This window comes from Pan paniscus, chromosome 1 (assembly GCF_029289425.2).
Source record: "Pan paniscus chromosome 1, NHGRI_mPanPan1-v2.0_pri, whole genome shotgun sequence".
NCBI lineage: Eukaryota > Metazoa > Chordata > Mammalia > Primates > Hominidae > Pan > Pan paniscus.
In genome coordinates, this window is record NC_073249.2 from 56589335 (window position 1) to 56600550 (window position 11216).

The following is an 11216-nucleotide window of genomic DNA, read 5'->3' on the forward strand; positions in this document are numbered from 1 at the left end:
TATTTTTAAATGATTTGCTTAACTGCTGACAATTTTAATATTCTCAGAAATGTCACTGCCTGTTCTAAAATCAAGTCAATCTTTTTCTCTCTAGACAATCTCAAAATAAATAAATGATATATACCCTCCTGTTGGAAAAACCTAAAATATGTTATATTGGAATGTATTTAAAAAACAAACATTTCAAATAATTAAATGCCTTTAAAATATTCAGGAAAAATCACATTTATAAAGAAGAGATGTTACATTTGAATTAAGAGCAGATGAGAGTATCTTAAAAACTAAATGACAAATCTCAATAATTACTGAAAATGTAAGATGTACATGGAAATATGGTAAGTGTTGAAGTATATCAATTATATACTCAAGGATAGATGCCTCTGAAATGCTTAAGATTCTTAAAATGTCTGTTTTTAGTGCAATAGTTTCAATCATATTCACAGTGATATTTCATAATACATTTTTCTTTATAGAAAGTTGCAAGTGTAAATTTCATAACTATGAATTCATAAAGACTTTACACTAGTTGTACATAACAGAAGGAAATTTGACAAATTATCAGGGGAGGTACATAAATATATAAAAATTAAAATCAATATTAGCATCACAAAAAACATTTCCAAAGAAATACTGCTAAATACTAATTATAATTACATTACATTTTCTTCAAAATTTGAGATGGTAAACATGGTAAAACTGTTTGAAATAGCAGGCTATCCCATGGCATTTTTAAAAAAATAAATGACTATAAAAATGAGTACAGGAGAAAAAAAGACTTTCACTTCAATACAGTGGTATTCCTAGCATTCAGTTAGAACATCACAGAAACCATTCTTTATTACAAGAAACAACAGCCGCAGGAGCAGGTAGGTAGCAAAAACTCCAAGAAGGGGGAAAAAAAAAAAAGACACCTGAGGACAGCAAAATATCCTTTTTCCAACATTCTCACTATTGTGCATTTAGTTATTAATATATATTGTTGTATTTACTACTGAGTCATTCTGGGTGCTGGTTTCATAGATGTATTGTTCATAAAAATTTATCAAGCATACTTATGATATGGTTTTCCTCCAATTATATTACATTCAGGTAAAACTTTAAATGTAAAAAAAAAAGTGAGTCATAAGGTGGAGAGCATATCAAACATTTAACATCATTATGATGTGGGGGAACCTTCTGATTATATTTGTCTCTAAGTTCATGTTAGGGGACATAACTGTTTTTATTCTTCTTTGTAATTCCAGTACCTGGAGCATAGTAGGCTCTGGGCACTGCAGCTAGTTGAACTGAACTGCACCTAGATTTTTAAAAAATCAGAAGCCAGCGGATAATCATTAAATAGGAATCCATTAAAAGGAACATTAGCCCCTATATAAAGAATCAACTAGACATTATATAATAAGAGTAAACTAATCATATTACTTACCTATTCTAGTATGTAAATACTGACTCGTGGGGATGTGATTTAAGAGGAAAAACATAGAAAATGAGACAGAAAAACAATGAGCAGGCATATATGCAGACATCTTCTGTCCACATTTAACCATGAGTCTGGCTAGATTCAAATCAAAGCCCTTCTTTTTTTTTTGGATTAGAGTGGCCTAAGTTCAAAATCACCAGAATAAAAATTATGTGCATATAAAGATAACTACACAAACCCAAAGTGATCCAATTAACTACTGAATTAGTTGTACACCTGTATTATATAACAAAGAGTACGAATTTTACAACATGGGTCAGGCAAAAGGTATAAGCATATGTAAATAATATGGAAAAAAAAACCTTTTCCACTATAAATTGTAACCCTTAGGAATTTTTGTCTATTTTTGAATAAGCTCAAAACTTGATCCTTTTAAATACCAATAATGGGTATTTTCTGTTTTCCTAGTAATAATCCTTGTTTGATGACCCAATCACTCCCTTTTGGCAATAAGCTCTATCCTCTGGTCACTAGGAAAGGTTTATATCCTAGACTACATCAATCAAAAGTCCTTCTCTGGGATTATTTTTTATAGACTAGAGCTAGCTGTTAAAACCACTAGCTACAAGGAAATAAGCCTAAAATCACTGAAGATGATGACCCTTGACTCATGGAGAAAATGCATTGGCAGAAAGAGAGAATTAAGCTATAACGCAAGAAAAGAGGTAGAATATAATACCCTTTATAATATCTACTATCTATTTCTAGTGGCCTGCAAAACCTACTTTACCCTTAACCATTCTTGATTACATGAGTCAAATCTCCCATCTCAGCACTCTACAAACCCCACACACACTTTCATTTGCCTCAGTTGAATCAAAGTCCTGTCCGTTGCAATAGAAAAAAAATGTTACCTAATTTTGTCTTCTCAAGGCTTACTGAAAATTTCAGTTGCCAAGGTCAGTACAGTACAACTTTAATTTTTGAGTTGGTATACACACCCACCCCGCCAATACACATACAAAGAGTTATACAGTTGTGACACACAACAGACTAATGACAAAACAGTAGAATATGACCTTCTTGGAACAAAACTGGGAAGTTCTTTGCAAATCACGCCATGAATTTATAGCCATTTCTAGGACTCCCCAGCCAACACCACCCAAGAGGCTAAAAGCACATTCTACTCTGATTTCCATTATTTTTAAGTAAAGGTGGAGTAGTCACTGCATAACGGAATGCAGAAATCAACCCCACCACCCTCCACCCTAAAGATGAAGAGACAAAGGTGAAGTCATTTTTCAAAGGCTATACGCACGCGCGCACACACACACACACACACACACACACACACGGAATGTATTAAGAAACAGAAAAAATAATCTGGAATATGGAACAGACTGACAATTCTATATTTTTAAAGATTTGGATTGGAAGAAAAAACACTACCCAGCTGGGAAAAGAAAGGTATCGGCACAAAAACAAAAGAGCTGACAAGTTGTGCTAAGTGGAGAGGAAAACCTGCTTTCTCTTGAAAAGTCAGAAGCATTATAATTTCACCAAGACTTGAGGCATTCTAGAAAAGTAATAACTGAATTAACACAGAAGGGAAAAACAGTGAGAGAACCACATTTGCGAAGAATAAAAATACAAAACAAAGTATGCTGTTTACAAGCAATCCTTGCTTTCATTATTTTAGCAAATGAGATCATCTAAAATCTTCTGATATTTGCAAAGTACCAGTATGTGCTGCTTAAACAAGTGGAATAGATATCGTAATATATAATACCATCAGAAAAAAAATTTGTTGCAAGTGAAAAAGAACACACTATATACATTATATTTAATTTTAAAATGTTACCTGAAACAGTGAAATATTGAAAACTTTTTTTTAAAAAAACAGGATCTCACCCAGGTTGCAGTGCAGTGGTGCAATCTCGGCTCACTGCAGCCTTGACCTCTGGGGCTTAAGCAGTTTTCTCACCTCAGCCTCCAGGCACGCACCACCATGCCAGGCTAGTTTTTTTTTTTGTTTGTTTGTTTGTTTTTTTTTGGTGGAGACAGGGTTTCGCCATGTTGCCCAGGCTGGTATCAAACTCCTGAGCTCAAGTCTCCCAAAGTGCTAGGATTACAGGCGTGTACCACCACGCTTGGCCTGAAAGTTTTTATGAAGAAAACATATATAGAACATATATGCAGACTCCAGGAGTTTCCGATCTACTTTTCTGTTGTATTAATAAGGGCAAAAATCACATATGTTTTAAAAATTATTTAAATATTAGTCATACCCTTGAATGCTTTTACCTTTATTTTAAAAAGTAACTTATTCCTATGAATTCTGGATAATTAGAATTCCCAAAGATTAGAATGTTTAAATATGTGTGTGAATCTCTCTCTCTTTTTTTTTTTTTTTTTTTTTTTTGAGATGGAGTCTTGCTCTGTCACCCAGGCTGGAGTGCAGTGGTGTGATCTCGGCTCACTGCAACCTCTGCCTCCCAAGCTCAAGAGAGTCTCCTGCTTCAGCCACTCAAGTAGCTGGGGCTACAGGTGCGCACCATCAATGTCCGGCTAATGTTTGTATTTTTAGTAGAAACGGGGTTTCACCATGTTGGCCAGGCTGGTCTCAAATTCCTGACCTCAAGTGACCCACCCGCCTCTGCCTCCCAAAGTGCTGGGATTACAGGCATGAGCCATTGCGCCCGGCCTGAACTTCTAAACACATTGAATGAGTCTTTTTTTTAAGGGATCAGGCCTCATTTTGTTGCACAAGTTGGTCTCAAACTTCAAGCAAACCTCCTGCCTTGGCCTCCTAAAGCGCTGTGATTGCAGGAGAGAGCCACCATGTCCAGCTAGTCTTTTATAAGAGTGTTTTGAGAAATCTGTTGTAGAAAAAGGAAACAGCAATTCTGGGGACAAATTACAATGAGGCTAAAAAACATAAAGGATTTTAGAAGCAAAACATTACAACATAAATAATAAGCACAATTTTTTAAGACTTCTTATAACCTTGAGGTATATGTATACGATATGTTGCTAACATAGAAAACAATTAACATACTTATAAAGCATAGTACTTCCCTCCCTTTAAATATACAGATAAAGGGCTATAAAATTTAAAAATAAATTTATCTTTCTTTCCCTAAGCCCAGAAACTCTCTCCAGAGAAGTAACCACTTAAACGGCTGAGACATGTTCTCTCTCATCACCCAACCTCTAAACAAACTGATTAAGGTAGATGTTGTATCTATTGTACGATGAGAAAATTAAACTACAACAAACAAACAAGCAAAAACCAGTTACTTGCCCAGGTCACATGCCTAGTAAGCAGAACAGATCTGGGCCTTTTTGAATCCAAAGCCTATGCTTCCTAACTACTAATACCTTGTAACCTCTGATTTGAAGACTTCCCTTCACAAACTTTTTTCTCTCTTTCCTCATTCTCTCTCTTCCCATAATTCCAATGTTCCCTTGTTTTGACCTTTTGGCATTTTCTGGATACCTTTATCATGTCTTAGGACATTTGTGCTACTATACCAAAATACCACACACTGGGCAATTTGTAAATAACAGAAACATATTTCTCAAAATTCTGAAGGCTGGAAAATCCAAGATCAAGGCACCTGCAGGTTTTGTGTCTCTCTGCTTCCAAAATGGTGTCTTATTGTTGCATCCTCTGGAGGGGACAGACAGTGTCTTCACATGGTGGAAGGTGGAAGGGCAAAAAAGGATTTAAGCTAATTCCCTCCAGCCCTTTTACAGGGCATTAATTCATTTGTAAAGACCATGCCCTCATGACTTAATCACTTTCCAAATGGTCCTACTTCTTAATATCACCACAGTGGGGATTAATTTTCAACACACAAATTTTGGGAGGCATTCAGACCATAACACCTCATTATACTATATAATTCCCTAATTATTTGTCTGCTTCCCCCAATCAGACTGCAAGGTACTTTACTTCCCATCAGAAACTATTACTCCTCCAATCTTGATACAGCCAGGTGCATGGCAGGTGTTTAATCACTATACACTGACTAATTAAAACAAATATATTTGCCTTAGGATTACTGATTCATGACTATTACATTGAGTAAAAACTGCTTTATCTATTAAATGAATATGGCAAAAATAACTGTCACACAGGATTATTAAGAGAATTAAACAACATTCATTCTTTGCACATACACTTTTTTTTTTTTTTTGGTGAGATGGTATCTCACTTTGTTGCCCAGGCTGGAGTGCAGTGGCGCAATCTCAGCTCACTGCAACCTCCACCTCCCAGTTCAAGCGATTCTTGTGCCTCAGCCTCCTGAGTAGCTGGGAGTGCAGGCGTGCACCATCAAACCTGGCTAATTTTTCTATTTTTAGTAGAGACGGGGTTTCACCATGTTGGCCGGGCTGGTCTTGAACTCCTGACCTCAAGTGATCCACCCACCTCAGCCTCCCAAAGTGCTGGGATTACAGGCACGAGCCACCGCACCTGGCCTCTACATACACTTACTGAAAGCATAGTAAGTGCCAAATAAGAAAACAGAAATGCAGAAATATAAACAAGAGCACGAGGTCCCTACCCTCATGGTGCTTGCAATCTAATGAAGGAGCTCGATAATAAATACATGAAATGAAAAAATTATTAATACAATTACATATGTATTTAGTTACTTGCAATATGCATATGTGTTTCTGTCTGTGTATTTTCAGCTCACTGCCCAAAATAAAGTCGGACTAATAACTGTTAAACAATTTTAACACTCTTTATGTAAGGATAAGTCACGACCTAGCAAACTGAATTCAGCAGCAAATTAAAAGTATTATATACCATGACCTAATGGGATTCATTCTTGGAATGCAAACGTGGTTCAACATATGAAAAATCAATGTATTAATATTTAATAATACACCACATTAACAGATAAAGGTGAAAAACCCTCATGGTCATCTCAAATGAGGTAGAAAAAAAAGACAAAAATTAATACTCTTTCATTAAAACATTTAAAAATTCAACTAGGAATGGAAGGCAATGTCCTCCACATAATAAAGATACATATGAAAAACCCACAGCTAACATCTTACTCAATGGTAAAAGACAAAGCTTTGTCCCTAAGATCAGGAACAAGACAAGGATGCCCACTTTCATCACTTCTATTCAACATAATACTGAAAGTTCCAGCCAGAGAAATTAGGCAAGAAAAACAGAAGGCATTCAAATTGGAAAGGAAGAGGTAAAATATGTTTGCAGATGACAAGATTTGTATGTTAAATAACCTAGAAATGACACCAAAAAAGTTATATTAATAATAGACAAGTTCTGCAAAGTTGCAGAATACAAAATCAACACACAAAAATTAGTTGTGTTTCTATACACTAACAATAGACGGTCCAAAAAGTAAATTAAGAAAACAATTCCACTTACAATAGCATTAAAAAGGATGAAATACTTAGGAATAAACTTAACCAAGGAAACAAAAGACTTGTACACTGAAACTATAAAATATTGCTAAAAGAATTAAAGACACAAACAAATGGAAAGACATTTGTATTCAGGGACTAGAAAAATATTAAGATTTCTATACTATCAGAAGCACAACACAATCCCTATCAAAACTCAACATTTTTGCAGAAATAGAAAAACTCATCCTAAAAGTCACATGGAATCTCACGGGACCTCAAATACTTAGCCAAACTCATCGTGAAAAAGATCAAAGTTGGAGGACTCAAACTTCCAGATTTCAAAACTTACTGCAAAGCAACAGTAAACAGAAGAGGCATAAAGACAGACATACAGATTAATGGACTAGAATACCCAGAAATAACCTCACACGTATATGGTCAACTAATTTTTGACAAGGGTGTCCAGACCATTCAATAAGGAAAGGACAGCCTTTTCAACAAATGGTGCTGGGGAAACTGGATAGCCACACGCAAAAGGACGAAGTTGGACCATTACTTTAAACTATATACAAATTTAACTCAAAAAGGATCAAAAGACTAAACTTAAGAGTGAAAACTATAAAACTGTTAGAAGAAAACAGAGGAAAAGCTTCATGAAACTGAATTTAGCACTGATGTCTTGGATATGAAACCGAAAGTACAGACAACGGAAAAAGAAACAAACTGGATTCCATCAAAATTTAAAACTTTTGTGCAAAGGATATCAACACAGTGAAAAGGCAACCTACAGAAAGGGAAAAAATATTTGCAAGTCACACATATAAGAAATTAATATCCAGACTATATAAAGAACTCCTGCAACTCAACAACAACAAAACACAAACCAGCCAATTTAAATATGGGCAAAGGATTTGAATAGGTATTTCTCCAGAGATACAGATGGCTAATAAGTGCATGAAAATACACCAGACATCACTAATCGTTAGGGAACGGCAAATCAAATACCATGAGACATTACTTCAAATACATTTGAATGGTTATTATCAAAATCCAGTAACAAAATAAGAAAATAACAAGTATAAATGAGAAGATGGAGAAATTGGAATTCTTACATATGACTGGCAGGAATATAAAATGGCACAGCTATTGTGAAAAGTGTATGATGGTACTCCAAAAATTAAACAAAGAATTAACATATGATCCAACAATTCTGTTTGAGTATATATATCCAAAAAAATTTGAAATCACGGACTTAAACAGATATTTTTACACCCAAGTTCATAGCAGCATTATTCACAATAGGCAAAAAGTAGGAATAACTCTAATGAACGTCAACACATGAACAGATAAATTATATATATACACAATGGGATGTCATTTAGCCTTAAAAAGGAATGGAATTGTAATACATGCTACAACACAAATGAACCTTGAAAACATTATGCTAAACGAAATAGGCTGGACAAAAAAAAAATTCTGTGTGGGTTTGTGATGGTGTTTCTGGGTGAGATTAATGTTTGAATAGGAAGATTGAGTAAAGCAGATTCCCATTCCTAATGTGGGTAGGCTTCATCAAATTCAATGATGGTCTGAATATTACAAATGGGCAGAGTTAGAAGAGAATGCACTCTCAGCTGGCTGACACAGATCCTGAGACTTCTTAGACTCCATACCTGTGTGAGTCAATTCATTGTAACAATCTCCATATATACATATGTGTGCTTATGTTTTGTGTGTTAAACCACCAGTAAAATAAATACTAATAACTAATATACTAAATCTATATATGTGTATATGTACATACACATATAGAGATTTATTTCACAAATTATAAACAGATATAGAAACAGATTCTATTGGCTCCATTTCTCTAGAGAACCCAGACTAATATAGCAATTCAAATTGGAATCAAAAGAGAGAAAAGGTGATACAAATCACAAAATCTTTAAAAGGGGTACTCTTGCATATTAGAAAAACTTTTTTCATTTACTTATCTACTGATTAAAAAATGACATCCATGTGAATGTAGTTGAAATGTTTTATCACAGAACTGCAATTAGCAAAAATCCAAGCATGTCTATAATGCTTGGATTAATATCAAAGTCTATAATGATCTCATATCTTAGGGCACAGATGAATGATTCTGTCATAAGTCTCTCTGAGGTTTAATAAAACCACTATGTTCATCTAAAACTGGCAGAATTATTTTTATAGTGGCAGAGAAACATGGATAAGGTAGATGGTACACATAATCATTTGTGTAACATATGGGTCCATGAACTAAAATAATATACCAAATAACCGGAAGTGTTAATCAGCGTGAAAAAAGTTGATCTGTAAGTCTTAAGAGCTATGTTCCAGCTTTGACTTGCCACAAAGTGAGGAACTTTGAGAAAATCACTGCCTCTCAGGGTCTTAGTTACTTCACCTATAAAGTGAGAAAAATAAATTTTTAGATGACCTCAAAGGTCCAATTCTGCTCTGAAATTTCATTTTTCTAATGTAAATAATACCTTTTCACTAGAAACAATGCCACTGTAGTACAACCTTGAATGTGCAATTAACTGATTTAAGTTTGAAGACATAATCCAAAATGGGTTTCTTCAAAGGTAGAAGAATGGTATACCATATAAATTTGCTCTTCTTTTGTTCCATGTAAATTAAAACATATTCTCCTGCCTAGTTCCTTCTATCACAGGGTATATCTTTGTAATCAGTTATTAGTTTAGCTGTTTTGGGAATCACAGAATTATAGTTACTGGCATACACGTAGAAAGATAAGTAACAACATTACAAGCTTTAAAAGAAAACATTTAGTATGATTCAATAAACTGACTGAGGAAGCTACACTGAAACAAATCTGTATGTATACTTAACTACCTGAAACCCATCACTGCCCCACAACACACACACACACACACACACACACACACACACACACACACACACTACAAGTAAGACAGTTAGCTGAAATGTTCTGGAACGTTATAAATTCTGGAGACAGTAATAAATTCTGTGAAAAGTTAGAAAAGGGTATATAAAACTCAAAGGTGAGAGAAAATCAGTGAAAAAGAAATATACAATATGTTCATTAGCAAATAATTAAGGATAAATGGAGGATATAAACAGAAATACTACATTTTTCTTTTTTTGGCTCACTAAAACTCAGCAATTCTATTTTCTATGAGACCACATCTTATTTAAAATGGGTGAAAATACAGGAAATGCATGAGAAATCAAAAGAATAACAACATAATACAAACCAAGTTCAATTGGGAACATAAAAGTATCAAAACACAGTGAAAATGAGTGACACCATATGAATTTCAATTAAGAGTTTATATATGAAAGACAAAATTTAAATACCGCTTATTTCCAATTATCTTGCTATCTTTATAATGATCTATGTATCCATCAAGGCTATCAGTTTCTTCAAAGAAAGGAACCTATTGATGCATCTCACAACCCCTTGTAGCTTGCATATAAAAAATGCCTAATGTATTTGCCAAAGGTTAGCAAACCCCTTATACAGCCTAAGAAGTTGGGGGCAGGGCACAGAATCAAACCCTAAAAGTCAAACATTATCTCTTGATCTGTAATCCTATAACCTTTGCATGTCTCTTGTCTGCTTTGCTGTAACGGTTTGCTGTAGGGGCTTGGTCAGGGTGGTGGGAGAAATTATAAAATTACAGGAAAAAAGCAAACCTTCTTGGAAGGCCGGAAGGTTTTGCAAAAGCCTCTGGATAGGGTTATGGCTGAAAGCAGCCTAATTCTCTTACCTTGAGTTAACAGCTCAGAGTAGGTAAAAAGGAATGTAAGGGAGTTTATCTAAAGAGCTTGTTTACACATGTGGTCCTAAGACTGGCTTTTGATCATTCATAGGACTGCTCTCTCCAGCGGAGGGCGACCAGATTAACTAACCACACATGTGTTGACTCAATGCCTTTGTCATTAAATCTGTGCTGAATAAATGCCGGCAAGGCCAGTTAGTTGGCACGTGGCTGCCACAACTCCTTCTGTGAGTGGCCCCCTGCTCTTTCACTGAATATCAGTGTCTGAGTACGTTATTCATCCATCGTGCAGCCTGGTTCTGTAGGTCAGACCCCGGCACTTTGCAAAGTTCCTTTACACTGAAGTCCCTATTTCTAATCGGGCCATAACCAATCATACTGAAGATGGCTACATGAATCAAGTATGTTCAATGTTCCCTTCTTTCTTCAAAAAAGCCCTTTAGGAAAAAAAAAAATTCTATTTACTTACTTCCAACACTTGCTTTCTTGTTTTGTCTTTTATGAGACAGTGTCTCACTCTGTCGCCCAGGCTGGAGTGCAGTGGCGCGATCTCGGCTCACTGCAATTTCCGCCTCCCAGGTCCAAGTGAATCTCGTGCCTCAGCCTCCCAGGTA

General features: G+C 35.3%; 1 protein-coding gene across 1 annotated transcript in view; it reads right to left on the reverse strand.

Annotated features, from left to right (window-relative positions):
- The window catches only part of CDC73 (cell division cycle 73), a 136135-nt gene that overhangs the window by 54719 nt on the left and 70200 nt on the right, over positions 1-11216 (reverse strand). The window lies entirely within an intron of this gene.